Below are 27,933 nucleotides of genomic sequence, written 5' to 3'. Positions count from 1 at the left end.
CATTAAGTCAGGATTCCTATTTGACTCAGCCATGCCTCCTTGCCCGTCCAACATTTCCTCATCTCCCACCCCTTCTAATGCGACTAGCCCCAATGCTCCTCCCTCTTTTTCCCCTGCCCCGCTACAAAGTTTCTCCCTGCAGGCGGTCACTGAGTCCGAGGTGCTAAAGGAGCTCCTTAAACTTGACCCCAAAAAACATCTGGGTCAGATGGTTTAGACCCTTTCTTATTTAAAGTTGCTGCCCCTGTCATCGCCAAGCCTATCTCTGACCTTTTTAACCTGTCTCTTCTTTCTGGGGAGATTCCCATTGCTTGGAAGGCAGCCACGGTTCGTCCTTTATTTAAAGGGGGAGATCAAGCTGATCCTAACTGTTTTGTCCTGTTTATCAAAAGTGTTGGAAAAACATGTCAATAATGAACTGACTGGCTTTCTTGATGTCTGTAGTATTCTCTCTCTGGTCTGCAATCTGGTTTCTGCTCAGGTTATGGATGTGTCATTGCAACCTTCAAGGTCCTCAATGATGTCACCATTGCCCTTGATTCTAAGCAATATTGTGCTGCTGTTTTTATTGACATGGCCAAAGCTTTTCATACGGTAGACCATTCCATTCTTGTGGGCCGGCTAAGGAGTATTGGTTTCTCTGAGGGGTCTTTGGCCAGGTTTGCTAACTACCTCTCTCAAAGAGTGCAGTGTATAAAGTCAGAAAATCTGCTGTCTCAGCCACTGCCTGTCACCAAGGGAGTACCCCAAGGCTCAATCATAGGCCCAACGCTCTTCTCAATTTACATCAACAACATAGCTCAGGAAGTAGGAAGCTCGCTCATTCATTTATATGCAGATGATACAATCTTATACTCAGCTGGCCCCTCCCCTAATTCTGTGTAAAATGCAACAAAGCTTTTCTTCGTGTCCAACAAGCTTTCTCTACCCTTAACCTTGTTCTGAACACCTCCAAAATAAAGGTCATGTGATTTGGTAAAAAGAATGCCCCTCTCCCCACAGGTGTGATTACTACCTCTGAGGGTTTAGAGCTTGAGAGTATGGCTAGATGGTACACTGTCCATCTCTCAGCACATATCAAATATGCAGGCTAAAGTTAAATCCAGATTTGGTTTCCTCTATTGTAATCACTCCTCTTTCACCCCTGTTGCCAAACTAACGCTGATTCAGATGACCATCCTACCCATGCTAGATTACGGAGACATAATGTATAGATTGGCAGGCAAGGGTGCTCTCAAGTGGCTAAATGTGCTTTATCATTCGGCCATTAGATTTGCCACCAATGCTCCTTATGGGACACATCACTGCACTCTATACTCCTCCGTAAACTGGTGATCTCTGTATACCCGTCGCAAGACCCACTGGTTGATGCTTATTTATAAAACCCTCTTAGGCCTCCCTCCCCCCTATCTGAGATATCTACTGCAGCCCTCATCCTCCACATACAACACCCATTCTGCCAGTCACCTTCTGTTAAAGATCCCCAAAACACACACATCCCTGCGTCGCGCCTGTTTTCAGTTCGCTGCAACTAGCGACTGGAACGAGCTGCAACAAACAATTAAACTGGACAGTTTTATCTCAATCTCTTCATTTAAATACTGTAACGGCTGTTGTTATTTAGAGAGGACCAAGGCGCAGCGGGTTGCATGTTCAACATATATATTGTCACGTCCTGGCCAGTATAAGGTTAATTGTTTTTGTAGTTTGGTCAGGACGTGGCAGAGGGTATTTGTTTTATGTGGTTCGGGGTGGTGTGTTTGTGTAAAGGGTGTTTGATTTAGTATTTCGGGGTTTTTGGTTGATGGTCTATGTGTTTGTATTCTATGGTTAGTCTGGTGTGTGTGTTTCTATGTTTGGTTAATTGAGGTTGGGACTCTCAGTTGAAGGCAGGTGTTGTCTATCTTTGATTGAGAGTCCCATATATTAGGGTGTGTGTGTGATTGGTGGGTGATTGTTCTGTGTTGAGCCTAGTGCCTTACCAGACTGTCAGTTTATCGTTCGTTCTCTTGTTTGTTGTTTTTGTATTCGTGTTGATTTAATTAAATGTTCAAAATGAACAACTGCACACCTGCTGCGTATTGGTCTACCTTTTCTGATGACGATTTCGCATTATCGTCAGAAGACGAAGATACCTGTGACATATATTTATTAAATAAATGTGAACACGAGAAAAACAACAAAACAAAGAACGACAGACCGACAGTTTCACAGGCTATACTTACAACAGCAGTGCGAAATGCAACTACCCACAAATGACAAACCAAACACACACCTACTTATAGGACTCCCAATCAGAGGCAACTAAAAACACCTGCCTCCAATTGAGAGTCCAGCACCTAAACCTACACATAGAAAAACTAACCTAGAACATACTAATTCAGAAACATACAACCAAAACCCAGGAACACAAAAATAACACACCCCCATACAAAACAAACATAACTCTGCCACGTCCTGACCAAATATAATACAAATAATACCTAAATACTTGTCAGGACGTGACAAATACTCAATCATGGACACTCTTAGTGACAGTTGTGGCTGCTTTGTGTAATGTATTTTTGCCTCTACCTTCTTGCCTTTTGTGCTGTTGTCTGTGCCCAATAATGTTTGTACCATGTTTTGTGCTGCTACCATGTTGTGTTGCTACCGTGCTCTGTTGTCATGTGTTGCTGCCTTGCTATGTTATTGTCTTAGGTCTCTCTGTATGTAGTGTTGTGTTGTCTCTCTTGTCGTGATGTGCGTTTTGTCCTATATTTATATATACATTTTGTAATCCCAGACCCCGTCCCCACAGGAGGCCTTTTGCCTTTTGGTAGGTCGTCATTGTAAATAAGAATTTGTTCTTAACTGACTTGCCGAGTTAAAAAAAGGTTAAAATATATATATATAAACAAATATTGTCATCCATCAGACTATTCTTGATTTCATCTTGTCTTTACATATACTAAATAATATATATTTTACATTTGTTTTGATTTAGAATGGACCATTATCTTGCACCTCTATAAAAACACGGGCAGGGGTAAAAATACATATAATCTATGAATTAAATCGCGAATGGAGTATACTTTTCCTCGTGGTTTATTTTCATGCCAGCCAGGTAGGCTATACTCCTGCTGTAAATATAAGCAATGTGCTTAATATTAGGTAAGTTGAAAAATGAATATAGTAGGCCTAGCCTATTGAAAGCTGTTGGGATCCTCCTCTTTTTAATAGAGGTCATCACCCTGTTTTCTCCCACAATTGCATAGCCTATAGAAATGTTGCACAACATGCGCTCATGGGCTCGCATGAAGTGTTTGATTAATATAGGGGGGTGCGTCACTTGAGTGGGTTGAGTCACCGACGTGGTCTTCCTGTCTGGGTTGGCGCCCCCCCTTGGGTTGTGCCGTGCCGGAGATCTTTGTGGGCTATACTCGGCCTTGTCTCAGGATGGTAAGTTGGTGGTTGGAGATATCCCTCTAGTGGTGTGGGGGCTGTGCTTTGGCAAAGTGGGTGGGGTTATATCCTGCCTGTCTGGCCCTGTCCGGGGGTATCTTCAGATGGGGCCACAGTGTCTCCTGACCCCTCCTGTCTCAGCCTCCAGTATTTATGCTGCAGTAGTTTATGTGTCGGGGGGCTAGGGTCAGTCTGTTATATCTGGAGTATTTCTCCTGTCTTATCCGGTGTCCTGTGTGAATTTAAGTATGCTCTCCCTAATTCTCTCTTTCTTTCTTTCTCTCGGAGGACCTGAGCCCTAGGACTACCTAGCATGATGACTCCTTGTTGTCCCCAGTCCACCTGGCCGTGCTGCTGCTCCAGTTTCAACTGTTCTGCCTGCGGCTATGGAACCCTGACCTGTTCACTGTGATTACTATTATTTGACCATGCTGGTCATTTATGAACATTTGAACATCTTGGCCATGTTCTGTTATAATCTCCACCCAGCACAGCCAGAAGAGGACTGGCCACCCCTTATAGCCTGGTTCCTCTCTAAGTTCTTCCTAGGTTTTGGCCTTTCTAGGGAGTTTTTCCTAGCCACCGTGTTTCTACACCTGCATTGCTTGCTGTTTGGGGTTTTAGGCTGGGTTTCTGTACAGCAATTTGATATATCAGCTGATGTAAGAAGGGCTATATAAATACATTTGATTTGATTTGATGATTAGATTTTCAATAACATTTGCATTGATGTCAGATTGATTAGAGGGACAATAGAGTGCTGAGTACCAGGCAGTTAGCAAGTTTGGTAGGCTACTAATGACCAGCAGCAGCATCAAAGGTGGAGAAACCTAATTATAGTGACTAAACGGTTATGTGGAATTTGACTGCCTTCATGACTCTTGACCGCCAGTGACTCATGACCTAGTCACTGCTAGCCGGCCTCCAACCCAGTACCCTGAACCTTAGATACTGTTACTAGCCAGCCTCCACCCAGTTCCCTGAACCTTAGACACTGCTGCCCTATGTACATAGAGTCATTGATCACTGGTCACTTTAATAATGTTTATATACTGATCTACCCACTTCATATGTATATACTGTATTCTAGTCCTGGTTCATCCTATATAACTACTGCTGTCCACTTCATATGTATATACTGTATTCTAGTCATGGTTCATCCTATATAACTACTGCTGTCCACTTCATATGTATAAACTGTATTCTAGTCATGGTTCATCCCATATAACTACTATCAAATCAAATCAAATCAAATTTATTTTTACATAGCCCTTCGTACATCAGCTGATATTCTCAAAGTGCTGTACAGAAACCCAGCCTAAAACCCCAAACAGCAAGCAAAGCATGTGAAAGAAGCACTTCATATGTATATACTGTATATACTGTATTCTAGTCATGGTTCATCCTATATAACTACTGCTGTCCACTTCATATGTATATACTGTATTCTAGTCATGGTTCATCCTATATAACTACTGCTGTCCACAAATGTTATATTCACATACTGTCCATTCTGTCTAAACACATCATTAGGTCCCAAAGCAAATTTCCTGCAATTCTATCCATTTTGACATGGGGTTTTGTACTGTGTAAATACCAGATCCCTGACATAGCTCATTGTAAAATTTCTACAAATGTACATTGTATTTTAGTAACTGACTATACACACCACATATTGATTTACTATTACAGTGCTGTTTGGGTTGTTAATTGGATTATTGTTACAGTGCTATCTGGGTTGTTAATTGGATTACTCTTACAGTTCTATCTGGGTTGTTAATTGGATTACTCTTACAGTTCTATCTGGGTTGTTAATTGGATTACTCTTACAGTTCTGTTTGGGTTGTTAATTGGATTACTCTTACAGTTCTATTTGGGTTGTTAATTGGATTACTCTTACAGTTCTATCTGGGTTGTTAATTGGATTACTCTTACAGTTCTATCTGGGTTGTTAATTGGATTACTCTTACAGTTCTATCTGGGTTGTTAATTGGATTACTCTTACAGTTCTATTTGGGTTGTTAATTGGATTACTCTTACAGTTCTATCTGGGTTGTTAATTGGATTACTCTTACAGTTCTATTTGGGTTGTTAATTGGATTACTGTTACAGTGCTATTTGGGTTGTTAATTGGATTACTGTTACAGTGCTATTTGGGTTGTTATTTGGATTTGTTCTGACAATTATTAATTTATTTAATTTTTCTTAAAGGGGAATGGAAACACTATGATTTAGAACACCAGATACCTGTAACTGTAAATCACCATATTGGCATTGTTGCATCACTGACAGGAGAGCACATTTTGGAACTCCTAAAAATGGCTGAATTTACAGAGTAACTCCCGAGTCTGAGAATGAGTTTATTACAGAGAGTGAAATAATGTTAGTTAGGGAGCCAATAAAACTACTGAAGCCGTTTACTTCTGAGCCGATCGTTGCCCCGGATCAAAAAAGTTTGTTCTCGAAGCGTTAACAACACAGATATTCCGTCTGAAACAACACAGCTAGAGGGTCGTTGTAGCCAAACACAATCTGGTGTGAGTGGTGATGTTACCACATTACGGCTAGAGAGTATATGAGTTTGTGCTGAAGAGAGATGGAAGCAATACAGCACACAATCCCAGTGGATGGTTCAGAGGTTCCTGTCAGTCTGTCTGGATGGTGATGTATTGCATCCAGGTCAGAGGTTCCTGTCAGTCTGGATGGTGATGTATTACATCCAGTCAGAGGTTCCTGTCAGTCTGTCTGGATGGTGACTGTATTGCATCCAGGTCAGAGGTTACCGTCAGTCTGTCTGGATGGTGATGTATTACATCCAGGTCAGAGGTTACCGTCAGTCTGTCTGGATGGTGATGTATTACATCCAGAGGTTCCTGTCAGTCTGGATGGATGGTGATGTATTACATCCAGGTCAGAGGTTCCTGTCAGTCTGTCTGGATGGTGACTGTATTACATCCAGGTCAGAGGTTCCTGTCAGTCTGTCTGGATGGTGATGTATTACATCCAGGTCAGAGGTTCCTGTCAGTCTGGATGGTGATGTATTACATCCAGTCAGAGGTTCCTGTCAGTCTGTCTGGATGGTGATGTATTACATCCAGGTCAGAGGTTCCTGTCAGTCTGTCTGGATGGTGACTGTATTACATCCAGGTCAGAGGTTCCTGTCTGTCTGGATGGTGACTGTATTACATCCAGTCAGAGGTTCCTGTCAGTCTGTCTGGATGGTGACTGTATTACTTCCAGGTCAGAGGTTCCTGTCAGTCTGTCTGGATGGTGACTGTATCAATTGGACGTGTCACTAATCCTTATAAAGGACTTCCTGTCAGAAGACGTTTCTCGACCAGTCAGCAGCCGATATGCTAGTTGTCACGCCCTGACCTGAGAGAGCCGTTTTTCTCCGTTTAGTTTGGTCAGTGTGTGATATGGGGTCGGCATTCTATGTGTTGTGTTTCTATGTTTTGGCCCGGTATGGTTTCCAATCAGAGGCAGCTGTCTATCGTTGTCTCTGATTGGGAGCCATACTTAGGCAGCCTTTTCCCACCTGTGTTTTTGTGGGTAGTTATTTTCTGATTTGTTATTCTGTGACCTGACGGAACTGTTTGGTTGTTTTCGGTTTGTTATCCTTTTCCCTCTCGCTCTCCTCCAACACTACTCACTCTGCCCCTACTCAGATGGTATTGTGCCGTCGCAACCTTCGCTCTCTCTCTCTCCTGCTACTCTCTCCTCTTCCATCCTATCATCTCTTCCCTCTGGTTGGAGAAGGATTGAGCAATCTCCTGATTCTGCCTCCTCAACCCTCCTCTCCTCCCTTTCTGCATCTTTTGACTCTCTATGTCCCCTATCCTCCCGGCCGGCTCCGTCCTCCCCTCCTGCTCCGTGGCTTGACGACTCATTGCGAGCTCACAGAACAGGGCTCCGAGCAGCCGAGCGGAAATGGAGGAAAACTAGCCTCCCTGCGGACCTGGCATCTTTTCACTCCCTCCTCTCCACATGTTGTTCCTCTGTTTCTGCTGCAAAAGCCACTTTCTACCACTCTAAATTCCAAGCATCTGCCTCTAACCCTAGGAAGCTCTTTGCCACCTTCTCCTCCCTCCTGAATCCTCCTCCCCCCTCCCTCTCTGCGGACAACTTTGTCAACCATTTTGAAAAGAAGGTTGACGACATCCGATCCTCGTTTGTTAAGTCAAACGACACCGCTGGTCCTGCTCACATTGCCCTACCCTATGCTTTGACCTCTTTCTCCCCTCTCTCTCCAGATGAAATCTTGCAACTTTTGACGGCCGGCCGCCCAACAACCTGCCCGCTTGACCCTATCCCCTCCTCTCTTCTCCAGACCATTTCCGGAGACCTTCTCCCTTACCTCACCTCGCTCATCAACTCATCCTTGACCGCTGGCTACGTCCCTTCCATCTTCAAGAGAGCGAGAGTTGCACCCCTTCTCAAAAAACCTACACTCGATCCCTCCGATGTGAACAACTACAGACCAGTATCCCTTCTTTCTTTCCTCTCCAAAACTCTTGAGCGTGCCGTCCTTGGCCAGCTCTCTTGCGATCTCTCTCAGAATGACCTTCTTGATCCAAATCAGTCAGGTTTCAAGACTGGTCATTCAACTGAGACTGCTCTTCTCTGTGTCACGGAGGCTCTCCGCACTGCTAAAGCTAACTCTCTCTCCTCTGCTCTCATCCTTCTAGACCTATCTGCTGCCTTTGATACTGTGAACCATCAGATCCTCCTCTCCACCCTTTCCGAGTTGGGCATCTCCGGCGTGGCTCACTCTTGGATTGCGTCCTACCTGACAGGTCGCTCCTACCAGGTAGCATGGCGAGAATCCGTCTCCGCACCACGTGCTCTCACTACTGGGGTCCCCCAGGGCTCAGTTCGAGGCCCTCTCCTATTCTCGCTATACACCAAGTCACTTGGCTCTGTCATATCCTCACATGGTCTCTCCTATCATTGCTACGCAGACGACACACAAGTCATCTTCTCCTTTCCCCCTTCTGATAACCAGGTGGCGAATCGCATCTCTGCATGTCTGGCAGACAGATCAGTGTGGATGACGGATCATCACCTCAAGCTGAACCTCGGCAAGACGGAGCTGCTCTTCCTCCCGGGGAAGGACTGCCAGTTCCATGATCTAGCCATCACGGTTGACAACTCCATTGTGTCCTCCTCCCAGAGTGCTAAGAGCCTCGGCGTGACCCTGGACAACACCCTGTCGTTCTCCGCTAACATCAAGGCGGTGACCCAATCCTGTAGGTTCATGCTCTACAACATTCGCAGAGTACGACCCTGCCTCACACAGGAAGCGGCGCAGGTCCTAATCCAGGCACTTGTCATCTCCCGTCTGGATTACTGCAACTCGCTGTTGGCGGGGCTCCCTGCCTGTGCCATCAAACCCCTACAACTCATCCAGAACGCCGCAGCCCGTCTGGTGTTCAACCTTCCCAAGTTCTCTCACATCACCCCGCTCCTCCTCACACTCCACTGGCTTCCAGTTGAAGCTTGCATCTGCTACAAGACCATGGTGCTTGCCTACGGAGCTGTGAGGGGAACGGCACCTCCGTACCTTCAGGCTCTGACCAGTCCCTACACCCAAAGAAGGGCACAGCGTTCATCCACCTCTGGCCTGCTCGCCTCCCTACCTCTGTGGAAGCACTGTTCCCACTCAGCCCAGTCAAAACTGTTCGCTGCTCTGGCACCCCAATGGTGGAACAAGCTCCCTCACGACGCCAGGACAGCGGAGTCAATCACCACCTTCCGGAGACACCTGAAACCCCACCTCTTTAAGGAATACCTGGGATAGGATAAGGCCCCCCCCCCAAAAAAGACATAAATGTACCATTGTAAAGTGGTTGTTCCACTGGATATCATAAGGTACAAAAAAATGCATGAAATGAAATGAATGAAATGTATGCATTCACTACTGTAAGTCGCTCTGGATAAGAGCGTCTGCTAAATGACTAAAATGTAAATGTAAATAAGGTGAATGCACCAATTTGTAAGTCGCTCTGGATAGGAGTGTCTGCTAAATGACGTAAATGATTTTTCATGAATCAATGGTTACATATCATTAAGATGCAGATTCAATACACACCAACATTACATTACAGATACTATCATAAATGTTCCATCACTCAGACAGTGTGAATACACAGCATCCAGCACAGCAAATAATTAATCAACAAAATGTGTTTTACAAAAGACCCTTTTTTATATCAAAATAATAACCACAGTGGTTATAGAGGGGTCAAAAATTCAACACCTCAGGAGCAAATGTCAGATGCCTTTTCATAGCTGATCAATCGGATGGTCGAGAAAGCAGGTCCGGGAGAGAGGGAGAGTGAGAGAGTCGAAACAGTAGGTCTGGGACAAGGTAGCACGTCCGTTTAAAAAAACGGGTAGAGAAAACAATTGGAGGAAAAACAATCCGACTCTGATTACATTTATGCATGAATGGGGTGTATCTTTGAATTCACTGTTGAATGGACTGCTCATTCTCCATTTTCGGAACACCAGCCCACACTACGCCAAAGTGACCGGCACTCTCTCTCTTTCTTTGGTCACTCAGGAGAGTCTGCCGGTATAGTCTAGAGCCAGATAGAAGTTACACAAATCATTGTATGTAATCTCTCTCTCTATAAATCAAATCAAATCAAATCAAATGACTTGACAAGAGTAAAGTAAGACGTGTAAACATTATTTAAAGTGGCATTGTTTAAAGTGGCATTGTTTAATATGACTAGTGATCAATTTATTAAAGTGGTCAGTGATTGGGTCTCAATGTAGGCAGCAGCCTCTCTGAGTTAGTGATGGCTGTTTAACAGTCTGATGGCCTTGAGATAGAAGCTATTTTTCAGTCTCTCGGTCCCAGCTTTGATGCACCTGTACTGACCTCGCCTTCTGGATGGTAGCGGGGTGAACAGGAAGTGGCTCGGGTGGTTTTTGCCCTTTGATCTTTTTCGCCTTCCTGTGACATCGGGTGCTGTAGGTGTCATGGAGGGCAGATAGTTTGCCCCCCAGTGATGCGTTGTGCAGACCTCACTATCCTCTGGAGAGCCTTACGGTTGACAGCGGTGCAGTTGCCGTACCAGGCGGTGATAAACCCCAACAGGATGCATCTGTAAAAGTTTGTCAGGGTTTTTGGTGACAAGCCAAATTTCTTCAGCCTCCTGAGGTTGAAGAGGCGCTACTGCGCCTTCTTCACCACGCTGTCTATGTGGGTGGACCATTTCAGTTTGTCCGTGATGTGTACGCCGAGGAACTTAAAACTTTCCACCTTCTCCACTGCTGTCCCGTCGATGTGGATAGGGGGAGTGCTCACACTGCTGTTTCCTGAAGTCCACGATCATCTCCATTGTTTTGTTATGTCTACATCAGACATAATCTAGTAGACTTACCATTGGCACAGCGGTCAACGATGCCGTGTAGCTGCTCAGACCGGAGACACCATGTCTTCTCCTCCTTGATGGGTTTCACCACAAACACCCTGGCAGCCTTGGAGAACTCTTGCTTGGAACGGAGCACTCCCTCCTTTGTTGTAGCCTGCTGTCTCTCTCTCCTTTGTTGTAGCCTGCTGTCTCTCTCTCCATTGTTGTAGCCTGCTGTCTGTCCACTGAATAATTGTGGTCAAGGGCAGCCACTTGGAGTCTTGCGACCATCCCCTGCTGGCCCATCCCCTGCTGGCCCATCCCCTGCTGGCCCATCCCCCCTGGCCCATCCCCCGCTGGCCCATCCCCCCCTGGCCCATCCCCCGCTGGCCCATCCCCCGCTGGCCCATCCCCCCCTGGCCCATCCCCTGCTGGCCGATCTCCCGCTGGCCCTTCTCCCGCTGGCCCATCCCCCCCTGGCCCATCCCCCGCTGGCCCATCCCCCCCTGGCCCATCCCCTGCTGGCCGATCTCCCGCTGGCCCTTCTCCCGCTGGCCCATCCCCCCCTGGCCCATCCCCCGCTGGCCCATCCCCCCCTGGCCCATCCCCCGCTGGCCCATCCCCCGCTGACCCATCCCCTGCTGGCCAAACTTGTTCCTCTTGGGTACGTTTTTAGTATACAGGGCATGTACACTCTCGAGTTCACCTGTCTGAACACACTTCTTCACCTACAAAAGAAAATATATAATGAATGTAAGTAGATATTAATTAGTAGGTTACTACAAATATACTGATACTGATTTTATTAAATTAATTGGTTGTAGTTATTCACATAGGAATGCACAAATAAACTAAAATAAGGTTTTGAAAAATGTGCTTATTAATTTACTCAAAATGTTGCAGTAAAAGAAATAGTTTATAACTTTTTTTACCTTCGAGATCCTTCAACAATCTTGGTTTGAAGACTATTTTCCTCACTGCCTCGAAAGCTGGCTACGGTGTGTTCATCCAGGGTCGGATTCCCTCTTCTTCAGGTGTGAATGTGGGGGGGGGGGGGGGGGGGGGGGGAGTGGGGGGGGGGAGTGGGTCTCCAGTGATCCACTGGTGGTCATTTGTGAAGTGGTGAACTGTGGTGGTAATTTGTGATGTGGTGAACTGTGGTGTTAATTTGTGATGTGGTGAACTGTGGTGGTAATTTGTGATGTGGTGAACTGTGGTGTTAATTTGTGATGTGGTGAACTGTGGTGGTAATTTGTGATGTGGTGAACTGTGGTGTTAATTTGTGATGTGGTGAACTGTGGTGTTAATTTGTGATGTGGTGAACTATAGTGTTAATTTGTGATGTGGTGAACTGTGGTGGTAATTTGTGAAGTGGTGAACTGTAATGATCCACTGTGGTAATTTGTGATGTGGTGAACTATAGTGTTAATTTGTGATGTGGTGAACTGTGGTGTTAATTTGTGAAGTGGTGAACTGTAATGATCCACTGTGGTAATTTGTGATGTGGTGAACTATAGTGTTAATTTGTGATGTGGTGAACTATAGTGTTAATTTGTGATGTGGTGAACTGTAATGATCCACTGTGGTCATTTGTGATGTGGTGAACTGTGGTGTTAATTTGTGATGTGGTGAACTGTGGTGGTAATTTGTGATGTGGTGAACTGTGGTGTTAATTTGTGAAGTAGTGAACTGTAATGATCCACTGTGGTAATTTGTGATGTGGTGAACTATAGTGTTAATTTGTGATGTGGTGAACTGTGGTGGTAATTTGTGAAGTGGTGAACTTTAATGATCCACTGTGGTAATTTGTGATGTGGTGAACTATAGTGTTAATTTGTGATGTGGTGAACTGTGGTGGTAATTTGTGAAGTGGTGAACTGTAATGATCCACTGTGGTAATTTGTGATGTGGTGAACTATAGTGTTAATTTGTGATTTGGTGAACTGTGGTGGTAATTTGTGAAGTGGTGAACTGTAATGATCCACTGTGGTAATTTGTGATGTGGTGAACTATAGTGTTAATTTGTGATGTGGTGAACTGTGGTGGTAATTTGTGAAGTGGTGAACTGTAATGATCCACTGTGGTCATTTGTGATGTGGTGAACTATAGTGTTAATTTGTGATGTGGTGAACTGTGGTGGTAATTTGTGAAGTGGTGAACTGTAATGATCCACTGTGGTAATTTGTGATGTGGTGAACTATAGTGTTAATTTGTGATGTGGTGAACTGTGGTGGTAATTTGTGAAGTGGTGAACTGTAATGATCCACTGTGGTAATTTGTGATGTGGTGAACTATAGTGTTAATTTGTGATGTGGTGAACTGTGGTGTTAATTTGTGAAGTGGTGAACTGTAATGATCCACTGTGGTAATTTGTGATGTGGTGAACTATAGTGTTAATTTGTGATGTGGTGAACTATAGTGTTAATTTGTGATGTGGTGAACTGTAATGATCCACTGTGGTCATTTGTGATGTGGTGAACTGTGGTGTTAATTTGTGATGTGGTGAACTGTGGTGGTAATTTGTGATGTGGTGAACTGTGGTGTTAATTTGTGAAGTAGTGAACTGTAATGATCCACTGTGGTAATTTGTGATGTGGTGAACTATAGTGTTAATTTGTGATGTGGTGAACTGTGGTGGTAATTTGTGAAGTGGTGAACTTTAATGATCCACTGTGGTAATTTGTGATGTGGTGAACTATAGTGTTAATTTGTGATGTGGTGAACTGTGGTGGTAATTTGTGAAGTGGTGAACTGTAATGATCCACTGTGGTAATTTGTGATGTGGTGAACTATAGTGTTAATTTGTGATTTGGTGAACTGTGGTGGTAATTTGTGAAGTGGTGAACTGTAATGATCCACTGTGGTAATTTGTGATGTGGTGAACTATAGTGTTAATTTGTGATGTGGTGAACTGTGGTGGTAATTTGTGAAGTGGTGAACTGTAATGATCCACTGTGGTCATTTGTGATGTGGTGAACTATAGTGTTAATTTGTGATGTGGTGAACTGTGGTGGTAATTTGTGAAGTGGTGAACTGTAATGATCCACTGTGGTAATTTGTGATGTGGTGAACTATAGTGTTAATTTGTGATGTGGTGAACTGTGGTGGTAATTTGTGAAGTGGTGAACTGTAATGATCCACTGTGGTAATTTGTGATGTGGTGAACTATAGTGTTAATTTGTGATGTGGTGAACTGTGGTGGTAATTTGTGAAGTGGTGAACTGTAATGATCCACTGTGGTAATTTGTGATGTGGTGAACTATAGTGTTAATTTGTGATGTGGTGAACTATAGTGTTAATTTGTGATGTGGTGAACTGTGGTGGTAATTTGTGAAGTGGTGAACTGTAATGATCCACTGTGGTAATTTGTGATGTGGTGAACTATAGTGTTAATTTGTGATGTGGTGAACTGTAGTGATCCACTGGTGTTCATTTCTTATAGCACCTGAACACTCCCACCAACAGCACAAGTGGCCTCAACCATGACAGTACCTGAGACACACAGGGAATACATCAAATCAAATGTGTATATATATATATATATATATATATATATATATATATATATATATATATATATATATATACATATATATAGCCCTTCTATATACATATATATATATATATATATATATATATATATATATATATATAGACAGGAGAAATACTCCAGATCTAACAGACTGACCCTAGCCCCCAGACACATAAACTACTGCAGCATAAATACTGGAGGCTGAGACAGGAGGGGTCAGGAGACACTGTGGCCCCATCTGATGATACCCCCTGGACAGGGCCAAACAGGAAGGATATAACCCCACCCACTACATGAGTCCCCTGAGTCACTGACTTGAATCCTCATAATCATATAATTGTGATTTTACTATAAAATATATGACAGTACCTCTGGCTTCCCGATGGCACCCCAGGTGTTTCCTCACACCTTTGGAAATGTGCCACAGGTCATATTCATGCCAGATATCAGCAGGGGAGTCCCTCAAGAGTACCGTCACACTTGGATGCCTGTCAGTAGCCAGGGTTTCATTACTGCATCCATGGACCTGTTAGTAATAATGATTGTATTATTAACCTAAAGGTACCTATGTCCTCTTCATACATCCACCAAATACACACTTAACAACCCTTAGGCTAGCTATAAAATATAGGTTTGGCTATAGCTTACCTCAATGTGTTGCAGGCATCTCTCTTATCCCCTCTGTCTCCAACCAGTAGCTATTCTTCACTTAGGTCAGATGCACGGTCTCCTGGGGCAGGATCAGGTGGGAAGCAGAGTCCAGGATGGTGTGAGAGCCTGGGGGAGGATCAGGTGGGAAGCAGAGTCCAGGATGGTGTGCGAGACAAAGGAAGGACAGTCTCCTAGGGCAGGATCAGGTGGGAAGCAGAGTCCAGGATGGTGTGCGAGACAAAGGAAGGACAGTCTCCTAGGAGAGGATCAGGTGGGAAGCAGAGTCCAGGATGGTGTGAGAGACAAAGGAAGGACAGTCTCCTAGGGCAGGATCAGGTGGGAAGCAGAGTCCAGGATGGTGTGCGAGACAAAGGAAGGACAGCCTCCTAGGGCAGGATCAGGTGGGAAGCAGAGTCCAGGATGGCCAATTACACCGTGCGTCTCCGGATACAGTCAGTGGACTGTCACCAATTGTAGCCAGAATGGCCTCTGTGTGCTGGGTCCAAATGTAGTCAACCTCTGGCACAACGTAGTTGATTTGTGAACTGTCACAGCGACATGGACACCAGGCTGAGGAGGTGACATGTTTCCACAAATATGGAGTGGGAGCAGCCAGTAAGGAAGACCGCTGATGGCACCAACAGATTCCCTGCTAACAACTTTCCCACTCTGGTCTTCCTCATGTTGCCCGATACACTCTCTGTCTCCATGGTGATGGCAAAACCATTCATTTTCAGGGATGAACTGATGACACCTGCTCGACATCCTGGCTCATGGCAAACATTGAACAACTCCTTCAGCTTGCTATCAAAGACGATGTATTTTACTATTCAATAGTATATCTCGGCTCGCACTGTGATGATTGTGATTCTGAGGTCTCAGGTTCATACAGAGAGTTCTGGTCTTCACTGATCTCTCTCTCCGTCAGCTCCATCTGTAGTGTAGTTCTGATCTCCCTCTCTCTCCGTCAGCTCCATCTGTAGTTTAGTTCTGATCTCTCTCTCTCCGTCAGCTCCATCTGTAGTGTAGTTCTGGTCTTCACTGATCTCTCTCTCTCTTTCAGCTCCATCTGTAGTGTAGTTCTGGTCTCTCTCTCCGTCAGCTCCATCTGTAGTGTAGTTCTGATCTCTCTCTCTGTCAGCTCCATCTGTAGTGTAGTTCTGGTCTTCACTGATCTCTCTCTCTCTCCGTCAGCTCTATCTGTAGTGTAGTTCTGATCTCTCTCTCCGTCAGCTCCATCTGTAGTGTAGTTCTGGTCTTCACTGATCTCTCTCTCTCCGTCAGCTCCATCTGTAGTGTAGTTCTGATCTCTCTCTCTCTCCGTCAGCTCCATCTGTAGTGTAGTTCTGGTCTTCACTGATCTCTCTCTCTCCGTCAGCTCCATCTGTAGTGTAGTTCTGATCTCTCTCTCTCTCCGTCAGCTCCATCTGTAGTGTAGTTCTGATCTCTCTCTCCGTCAGCTCCATCTGTAGTGTAGTTCTGGTCTTCACTGATCTCTCTCTCTCCGTCAGCTCCATCTGTAGTGTAGTTCTGATCTCTCTCTCTCTCCGTCAGCTCCATCTGTAGTGTAGTTCTGATCTCTCTCTCTCTCCGTCAGCTCCATCTGTAGTGTAGTTCTGATCTCTCTCTCTCCGTCAGCTCCATCTGTAGTGTATAGGGGCAGGACTCAGTTGTATACTGATGGTCATGAGCGCAATCTGGCTGGGCCCCGAGCTCTTTAGTGATGGTCCCTGGTGAACCTCTTTAGTGATGGTCCCTGGTGAACCTCTTTAGTGATGGTCCCTGGTGAACCTCTTTAGTGAGGGTCCCAGTGAACCTCTTTAGTGATGGTCCCTGGTGAACCTCTTTAGTGATGGTCCCTGGTGAACCTCTTTAGTGATGGTCCCTGGTGAACCTCTTTAGTGATGGTCCTGGTGAACCTCTTTAGTGAGGGTCCCGGTGAACCTCTTTAGTGATGGTCCCTGGTGAACCTCTTTAGTGATGGTCCCTGGTGAACCTCTTTAGTGATGGTCCCTGGTGAACCTCTTTAGTGAAGGTCCCTGGTGAACCTCTTTAGTGAAGGTCCCTGGTGAACTTCTTTAGTGATGGTCCCTGGTGGACCTCTTTAGTGATGGTCCCTGGTGAACCTCTTTAGTGATGGTCCCTGGTGAACCTCTTTAGTGATGGTCCCGGCGAACCTCTTTAGTGATGGTCCCTGGTGAACCTCTTTAGTGATGGTCCCGGCGAACCTCTTTAGTGATGGTCCTGGTGAACCTCTTTAGTGATGGTCCTGGTGGACCTCTTTAGTGATGGTCCCTGGTGGACCTCTTTAGTGATGGTCCCGGTGAACCTCTTTAGTGATGGTCCCGGCGAACCTCTTTAGTGATGGTCCCTGGTGGACCTCTTTAGTGATGGTCCCGGTGAACCTCTTTAGTGATGGTCCCTGGTGAACCTCTTTAGTGATGGTCCTGGTGAACCTCTTTAGTGATGGTCCCGGTGAACCTCTTTAGTGATGGTCCCTGGTGGACCTCTTTAGTGATGGTCCCGGCGAACCTCTTTAGTGATGGTCCTGGTGGACCTCTTTAGTGATGGTCCCGGTGAACCTCTTTAGTGATGGTCCTGGTGGACCTCTTTAGTGATGGTCCCGGTGGTTCTCTTCTCCACCGCAGCACAGGAACACTCTGGCACCCAGGGGTCAGTTTGGCATGCTGTACGAACCGTTCTTTCCTGTTGGTAGAAAACAATTAAGGCATTTTTTAGGCTTTAGGTATATTCAAGAATCAAGGATGACAGACTGTAATAAACAATAGCCTTAGAAATAACATAGATTTGCATGTACCTCCTCTTCCTCCTGCACAGTCTCCTCCAAGATGAAAACCTTTTCAGGGATGAAGGTGTCATATTGAAAACAAAGTAATGTTTTGTTAAGAAAACTGATCCCAAATATATCAGTTGGCGTTAATAACAAGCTACCTGTCTTGGCGAAAGTGTCCTTCGTCTCAAAGACTTCCTCCACGAAGCGCTGTCTGCAGATTATGCTAGATTGAGCTGACACGTCCTTCCTCTTTAGGAGACACTTTTTTCAAAAGTTGTGGGTCCTTGAGCAGCCGATGGTAGCATACAAAGGGATTTTTTTTGGAGCCATTTCATACAGCCTGCCGCTATACAGTTCATGTTTGAATTAGTAATTGTTGTTGGGATCTTCACTCTCTTCGATTCACTCTCCGTGTGAAAACTTAATACAAGAAGACAATTTGCTGATTCCTGCCAGTGATGCACTGGCATCAGTTGTTACTATGGCAACTTAAAATGGCGGTAACCGTAGCTCAAATAAACCTTGTTAAAAAAATAATAATAATACTAAATATAGAGATGTTTTTTTTTTATGTTAAATGCACATGTTTAAGATTAGTGGATTGAATCTTTGTTTAGATTAACTCCCTAAAGTGTTTCCATTCCTTTTAAAGGATTATGTGTATATTGTTTTGTATTGCTAGGTAATACTTCACTTTTGGAGCTAGAAACACAAGCATTTCGCTGTACCTGCGATAAGATCAAAAATTGTGTGTTTGCCAAGGTCCTTCGCTTACAAAGCTGTCATCAAGGCAAAGGGTGGCTACTTTGAAGAATCTCAAATATAAAATATATTTTGATTTGTTTAACACTTTTTTTTGGTTACTACATGATTCCATATGTTTTATTTCATAGTTTTAACGTTTTCATTATTATTCTACAATGTAGATAATAATAAAAATGTAGAAAAACCCTGGAATGAGTTGGTGTGTCCAAACTTTTGACTGGTTCTGGATATGTTTTTGCTGTTTGATCTTTTTATGGGATAGATATCTCTTCATGTTTTTGGTTGCTCTTTCTCTCTCAATTCAATTTCAATTTAAGGGCTTTAGTGGCATGGGAAACATATGTTTACATTGCCAAAGCAAGTGAAATAGATAATAAATTAAAGTTAAATAAACAATAAAAATGAACAGTAAACATTACACTCACAAAAGTTCCAAAATAATAAAAACATTTCAAATGTCACATCATGTATTTAAACAGTGTTGTAACGATGTGCAAATAGTTATTATTCCATTAGATGTTAGATATTCCATTAAAAATCTGCCGTTTTCAGCTACAATAGTAATTTACAACATTAACAATGTCTACACTGTATTTCTGATCAATTTGATGTTGTTTTAATGGACAGAAAAATGTGCTTTTCTTAAAAAAAAACAGGGACATTTCTAAGTGACACCAAACTTTTGAACGGTATTGTATGTTGAAGAGGGTGGGGCTTAACCTGCATCCCCATCTCACCCCGCAGTGGAAAGAAATGTGTGTTTCTTGCCAATTTTAATTGCACACTTGTTGTACATGGATTGTATAATGTGTAATGCTTTTCCCACCACTTTCCATCAACACCACTTGCAATCAATTTGTATAGCAGACCCTCATGTGAAATTGACTCAAAAGCTTTTTTTGAAATCAACAAGGCATGAGAAGATTGTGCCTTTGTTTTGGTTTTGGTTTGTTTGTTTGTCAATTAGGGTGTGCATAGTGCATACGTGGTCTGTCGTATGGTAAGCAAATTTGACATTTGTTCTGTACCACGGGTCTTTTTGGGTTGGAGGGTTTGTATTTTGTCCTGTAGTTCATTCAATGTAATTGGAGAATCCAGTGGGTTCTGGTCGTCTTTAATAGTTTTGTATTTGATCATGTATATGTTTTTGCTGTTTGTTCTTTATTAAAGGGCCAAAAAGATTGGAGAAGTGGTTTACCCATAAATCTCTGTTTGGATAGATAACTCTTTGTGTAGTTGTTTTCCAATTTTCTCAGAAGTGGTTAGAGTCTATGGATTCTTCAATTACATTTTTGACGTGTTGTTCCTTCTTTCTCCGTAGTGTATTTCTGTATTGTTTTAGTGATTCAACATAGCGAAGGCGTAGACTCAGGTTTTCTGGGTCTCTATGTTTTTGGTTGGACAGGTTTCTCAATTTCTTTCTTAGGTTTTTGCATTCTTCATCAAACCATTTGAGTTTGTTGTTAATTTTCTTAGGTTTTCTGTTTGAATTTTTTTTTATTTGATATTGAAGCTGAGAGGTCAAATATATTGTTTAGGTTTTCTACTGCCAAGTTTACACCTTCACTATTACAGTGGAACGTTTCGTCCAGGAAGTTGTCTAAAAAGGGATTGAATTTGTTGTTGCCTAATTGATTTTTTGGTAGCATTTCTTGGTATTATTCAGTTCCATTGGCTTTGATGCCTCATGATTGAGTATTGCCCTGTTCAAGTAGAGTATGATTTTGCTGTGATCTGATAGGGGTGTCAGTGGACTGACTGTGAACGCTCTGAGAGACTCTGGGCTGAGGTCAGTGATAAAGTACTCTACAGTACTACTGTCATGAGATGAGCTATAGGTGTACCTACCATAGGAGTCTCCTCGAAGCCTACCATTGACTATGTACATACCCAGCGTGCGACAGAGCTATAGGTGTACTTACCATAGGAGTCTCCTCGAAGCCTACCATTGACTATGTACAGACCCAGCGTCTGACAGAGCTGCAGGAGTTGTGACCCATTTTTGTTGGTTATGTTGTGCTAGGGGGGCATACGGGGGAGGGAATGCTATCACCTCCAGTTAGGTGTGTGTCCCCTGTGTGCTGAGAGTGTTAGGTTCTTGTCCAGTTCTGGCATTTAGGTTCTTGTCCAGTTGTGGCATTTAGGTTCTTCTCCAGTTCTGGCATTTAGGTTCTTGTCCAGTTCTGGCATTTAGGTTCTTGTCCAGTTGTGGCATTTAGGTCGCTGGAGACTGATACATGTCCCTGGGCCTGGAAATGGTTGATCTCCCATTCCAGGATGGAGAAGCTGTCTTCATTAATGTATGGGGGATTATAGTGGGGGGAAATAGGTAGCACACATGAGGACATTTTCTTTATTATTTTCTATCCACATTTAAAATGTTCCTGTTTTGACTAATTTAATAGAGTGAGTTAGGTCTGCTCTGTATCAAATTAGCATACCCCCTGAGTCCCCTTCCTGTTTCACACCTGGTAGTTTGGTGGATGGGACAACCAGCTCTCTGTAACCTAGAGGGCAACCAGACCATCTCTTCTATACCATGTTTCTTGTAGAATGACAATGTCTGTAATTTCAATTTATTTGATATAGTCTGGGTTTGTTCACTCCCTCTCTCTCTCTCTCCTTCTCCTTCTCCATCTCCCTCTCCCTCTCTCCATTTCCCTCTCCAAACAGACTTTACGATATGTGACCTGTAAAATAATCTGCCAATGTTTTTTAAAAACCCAAATCATACATTTTTACATTATTCTGGATATGCCTTTTATTCCTCTCATGCTTATGCCGGCACATTTCAATTTTAAGGGTGGTAGTAGACCTGGGCCAGTTTAGGAGTGGTAGTAGACCTGGGCCAGTTCAGGAGTGGTAGTAGACCTGGGCCAGTTCATGAGTGGTGGTAGACCTGGGCCAGTTCAGGAGTGGTAGTAGACCTGGGCCAGTTCATGAGAGGTAGTAGACCTGGGCCAGTATAGGAGTGGTAGTAGACCTGGGCAAGTTCAGGAGTGGTAGTAGAACTGGGTCAGTTCAGGAGTGGTAGTAGAACTGGGTCAGTTCAGGAGTGGTAGTAGACCTGGGCCAGTTTAGGAGTGGTAGTAGACCTGGGCCAGTTTAGGAGTGGTAGTAGACCTGGGCCAGTTCAGGAGTGATAGTAGACATTATCCGATATGTGTGGACATCTACATTATTTTAACAAATCCATTGATTGTAGAAAGTGACGATGAAATCCGTTATTAATTTGGTTTCTGGTCTGTGCTGCCCGTACGTTACATGATTGCACCACACATCAATAGTTATTCTGTTCATTGAACAGTCCAGTTCTGGACTATAACACATATACGGTATTTTACAGTACACTAATATTATAATGGAATATAACACATTAGCAGAATTTTACAGTAGTCTAATAATATCAAGGAATATATTAGTAGGTCTAGACTAATTAGTGACTGGTCAGGAGTAGGTGTAGACTAATTAGTGACTGGTCAGGAGTAGGTCTAGGCTAATTAGTGACTGGTCAGGAGTAGGTCTAGGCTAATTAGTGACGGGTCAGGAGTAGGTCCAGGCTAATTAGTGACTGGTCAGGAGTAGGTCTAGACTAATTAGTGACTGGTCAGGAGTAGGTCTAGACTAATTAGTGACTGGTCAGGAGTAGGTCTAGACTAATTAGTGACTGGTCAGGAGTAGGTCTAGTCTAATTAGTGACTGGTCAGGAGTAGGTCTAGACTAATTAGTGACTGGTCAGGAGTAGGTCTAGGCTAATTAGTGACTGGTCAGGAGTAGGTCTAGGCTAATTAGTTTCTGATCAGGAGTAGGTCTAGGCTAATTAGTGACGGGTCAGGAGTAGGTCCAGGCTAATTAGTGACTGGTCAGGAGTAGGTCTAGACTAATTAGTGACTGGTCAGGAGTAGGTCTAGACTAATTAGTGACTGGTCAGGAGTAGGTCTAGACTAATTAGTGACTGGTCAGGAGTAGGTCTAGTCTAATTAGTGACTGGTCAGGAGTAGGTCTAGACTAATTAGTGACTGGTCAGGAGTAGGTCTAGGCTAATTAGTGACTGGTCAGGAGTAGGTCTAGGCTAATTAGTTTCTGATCAGGAGTAGGTCTAGGCTAATTAGTGACTGGTCAGGAGTAGGTCTAGTCTAATTAGTGACTGGTCAGGAGTAGGTCTAGACTAATTAGTGACTGGTCAGGAGTAGGTCTAGGCTAATTAGTTTCTGATCAGGAGTAGGTCTAAACTAATAAGTGACTGTGAGTGAAGAGCTGACAATCAACTAGTTAACCTCTTACATCTAGACGTTCCGCTAGCGGAACACCTGCTCCAATATCCAATGATGGGCGTGGCGCGAAATACAAATTCCTCTAAAATCCGAAAACTTCCATTTTTCAAACATATGACTATTTTACAGCATTTTAAAGACAAGACTCTCATTAATCTAACCACACTGTCCGATTTCAAAAAGGCTTTACAACGAAAGCAAAACATTAGATTATGTCAGCAGAGTACCCAGCCAGAAATAATCAGACACCCATTTTTCAAGCTAGCATATAATGTCACAAAAAACAAAAACACAGCTAAATGCAGCACTAACCTTTGATGATCTTCATCAGATGACAACCCTAGGACATTATGTTATACAATGCATGCATGTTTTGTTCAATCAAGTTCATATTTATATCAAAAACCAGCTTTTTTACATTAGCATGTGACGTTCAGAACTAGCATACCCCCCGCAAACATTCGGTGAATTTACTAAATTACTCATGATAAACGTTCACAAAAAACATAACAATTATTTTAAGAATTATAGATACAGAACTCCTCTATGCACTCGATATGTCCGATTTTAAAATAGCTTTTCGGTGAAAGCACATTTTGCAATATTCTCAGTAGATAGCCCAGCCATCACGGCTAGCCATTTAGACACCGACCAAGTTTAGCCCTGATCAAACTCCGGTTTACTATTACAAAAGTTTCATTACCTTTGTTGTCTTCGTCAGAATGCACTCCCAGGACTGCTACTTCAATAACAAATGTTGGTTTGGTCCAAAATAATCCATCGTTATATCCAAATTGCGGCGTTTTGTTCGTGCGTTCCAAGACACTATCCGAAATGGTAAATCAGGGTCGCGAGCATGGCGCAATTCGTGACAAAAGATTTCTAAATATTCCATTACCGTACTTCGAAGCATGTCAACCGCTGTTTAAAATCAATTTTTATGCCATTTTTCTCGTAAAAAAGCGATAATATTCCGACCGGGAATCTCCGTTTAGCTAAACAGAGGAAAGAAAACAAAGCTTTCGGTCGACGCGGGCACGAGCCTGAGTCTCACAGTACTGTAACCAGCCACTACCCAAAGCCACTACCCAAACGCGCTACTTTGTTTCAGCCAGAGCCTGCAAAGCCCCAATTCAGCATTTTGCCGCCTTCTGAGAGTCCATGTGAGCCGTAGAAAGTGTCACGTAAGAGCAGAGATCCCCTGTAATAGATAGAGATAATCAACAAGGCCAAGAAATGGTCAGACAGGGTACTTCCTGTACAGAATCTTCTCAGGTTTTGGCCTGCCAAATTAGTTCTGTTATACTCACAGACACCATTCAAACAGTTTTAGAAACTTTGGAGTGTTTTCTATCCAAAGCTAATAATTATATGCATATTCTAGTTTCTGGGCAGGAGTACTACTCAGATTAAATCGGGTACGTTTTTTATCCGTCCGTGAAAATACTGCCCCCTAGCCATAACAGGTTAAACTATGTAACATGCTGGCTAAATGTTCTGATCTGTGATCATTTATGAACCAACTAGACAAGATGATCATGAGCAGCACTCAGCTCAACTTAGCTAACATTGCCACAGCCTAATTATAGCCTAACCAATATTGAGTGATTTATAAAGATGAGTCCCCATGCTTATCGCAAAGCAGTATGAAACGTTGCTCAAATAGTTGACCGCGGGCAGGAAAGGCTATTGCTTCAAATGTGTTATCACAATTGGATCACTTTGGGTGTTTCAGCAAGCAACAGTTTGATGCCTTCAATTGCATTGGCCCAGTATTTTGAAAGCAAACCATGCGATTATCTGAGGACAGGTCCCCGCATACAAACACATGAAAAACATATTTCAACCAGGCAGGTGACAAAAGTCAGAAATAGCGATATAAAAAATGCCTTACCTTTGAGGATCTTCTTCTGTTGGCACTCCAAAAGGTCCCAGTTACATCACAAATGGTCCTTTTGTTCGATAATGTCCTTCTTTATATCCATAAAAAGTCAGTTTAGCTGGCTTCTGTCAATAATCTACCCAGTTTCCCTCCATCAAAATGCATACAAAATGAATCGTTACTAATAAACTTTTCCAAACAAGTCAAACAACGTTTATAATCACACCTTCGGTACCCTAATACGTAAATAAACGTTACAATTTAAGACGGAGAATCGATATTGTCTTTACCGGAGAAAAATACCAAAGAACGCGCTCTCTTCCACAAGCTTGGAAACACTACAGCCAAAATGGGAGCCACCTAGAAAAACTACAATTTCTGGCTCATTTTTCCAAAAACCAGCATGAAACCCTTTCTAAAGACTGTTGACATCTAGTGGAATCCCTAGGAACTGCAATCTGGGAGGATTTCGCCTTATAATAAAAGTGATGGCCATTGAAAATAGTGGTAGGCTGATTTTGTGGGGGGGGGGGATGGTTTGTCCTTGGGGTTTCGCCTGCCATATCAGTTCTGTTATACTCACAGACATAATTTTAACAGTTTTAGAAACTTTAAAGTGTTTTCTATCCAAATCTACCAAATATATATGCATATCCTAGCTTCTGGGCCTGAGTAGCAGGCAGTTTACTTTGGGCACGTTTTTCATCCGGACGTCAAAATACTGCCCCCTACCGAAGAGAGGTTAAAACTGCCAGGAAGATGGTAACCATAGAGATCCTATTAAATTACTAGAGTGTCTGTGTCATAAACTTTTAAAGTTACATAATGGGGAGAAAATGGCAGCCATCTTGGTCAGCGAGAAATCCAAAACCAGTCTAATTCGAATGATTGGAAGAAGAGGCATAGGTGATGCATTTCCCACTTTTACTGATGCAGGAACGTAACATTAAGGCATGTGATGTATCACAAATTGTGTAATGGAATTATATTCAACCTAAAATATTGTCATATATTTATAAATAGAGTTTATATGGGTTTTATACACATTTTCTGTATAAATATCCTCTAAAATATATGTAAACGGACCATATATGTAAACAGCCCATACATGTATCGGATTTTGTTTTCTTGGAAAGCTGTGAGTGTTATTATATGATACAATTATCAGTACTTGTTGCATTTCCAACTTGTCCTATCATTGTCCTATCAAGTCCTATCATCAAGTGATATCAGCAAGTGTATGACTGTGGATCGACTGCATTGTTTCAATTGAATGTTACTTTATTAAATTGGCAGTTAATTAAAAAAAAAATATATGGAATCATTCCTCTAACACTGACTGGCTAGCTAACATACAGTGCAGATAAATTCCTTACATTCCAAAATGGCTGACCTTTGGATCATCATAAGAATGCTCATGTCCATTCTAGTATTCTGATTCATAATTCTATGATGGTAACAGCCTAGTTGTAATAGGCGCTGCCTAGCAACCATCAAGATCTTAAGAGCGAAGTGCATACCAAATGCCACCTCAGCATTACGGCTACATTTCATACTTAACCGTAGGCAGAACTTTACCGCAATCTTGACTAGGTCGATTCTCAGAAGAAAAAAAAGTTTTGATACTAGCAACACTTTTCAGATATTAAGAAAAGGCGGGAAAAAGTTGTCAGAATAAATTGTCGGAAAATCGTCTTGGTTTGAAAGGTGTATCTCTCTCTCTCTCTCTCTCTGTCGCCCTCTCTCTCTCTGTGCAACTTTATCTCTGCCAGACAGACAGACAGACAGACAGACAGACAGACAGACAGACAGACAGACAGACAGACAGACAGACAGACAGACAGACAGACAGACAAAGCGGAACGATAGAGAGAGGAGAGAGGAGAGAGAGGGAGGAGAGAGGCCCAGGCCTGGCTTCCTGCTTTCAGCCTCCACTCACACACCACACAGGCTCCCATTCAGTAGCCCAGCAGCCAGCAGCCAGCAGCCAGCAACCAGCAGCCAGCAGCCAGCAGCCAGCAACCAGCAACCAGCACAAAGCAGCCCGCAACCAGGAACCAGCAGCCAGCAGCCAGCAACCAGCAGCCAGCAGCCAGCAGCCAGCAACCAGCAGCCAGCAGCCAGCATCCTGCAGCCAGCAACCAGCACAAAGCAGCCAGCATCCTGCAGCCAGCAACCAGGAACCTGCAGCCAGCAACCAGGAACCAGCATCCAGCAGCCAGCATCCAGCAACCAGCAGCCAGCAGCCAGCAGCCAGCAACCAGCAGCCAGCAGCCAGCAGCCAGCAACCAGCATCCAGCAGCCAGCATCCTGCAGCCAGCATCCAGCAGCCAGCATCCAGCAGCCAGCAACCAGCACAAAGCAGCCCGCGACCAGGAACCTGCAACCAGCAGCCAGCATCCAACAGCCAGGATCCATTAGCCAGCAACCAGCACAAAGCATTCGTTTCCAGCAACCAGCAGCCAGCATCCAACAGCCAGGATCCATTAGCCAGGATCCATTAGCCAGCAACCAGCAGCCAGCGTTAGGACAGAGAGAGGTGGGGAGGAGGAAGATGTGTCTGACCCAGATTACATCTGAATAAATAGAATGAATCACCTGCTTTTAGAAAGATATACAGGGGTACTGGATCAATGGACCCACTATGGGTACTGGGTTACAGTCACCCACATGGATATGACAACTTCCTGCAGTAACACCCGTTACAAAACACAGAATTACTGCAACAATAGACATATACTGTGGATGACTGATATTCACACAGTGGATGACTGATATTCACAGAGTGGATGACTGATATTCACACAGTGGATGACTGATATTCACACAGTGGATGACTGATATTCACAGTGGATGACTGATATTCACACAGTGGATGACTGATATTCACACCTTTGATGACTGATATTCACACAGTGGATGACTGATATTCACACCTTTGATGACTGATATTCACACAGCGGATGACTGATATTCACACAGTGGATGACTGATATTCCCACAGTGGATGACTGATATTCACACCTTTGATGACTGATATTCACACAGTGGATGACTGATATTCACACCTTTGATGCCTGATATTCACACAGTGGATGACTGATATTCACACAGTGGATGACTGATATTCACACCTTTGATGACTGATATTCACACAGCGGATGACTGATATTCACACAGTGGATGACTGATATTCCCACAGTGGATGACTGATATTCACACCTTTG

Source organism: Salmo salar, chromosome 19 (assembly GCF_965601325.2).
Source record: "Salmo salar chromosome 19, fSalSal1, whole genome shotgun sequence".
Lineage (NCBI taxonomy): Eukaryota > Metazoa > Chordata > Actinopteri > Salmoniformes > Salmonidae > Salmo > Salmo salar.
This window is presented reverse-complemented; position numbering follows the sequence as displayed.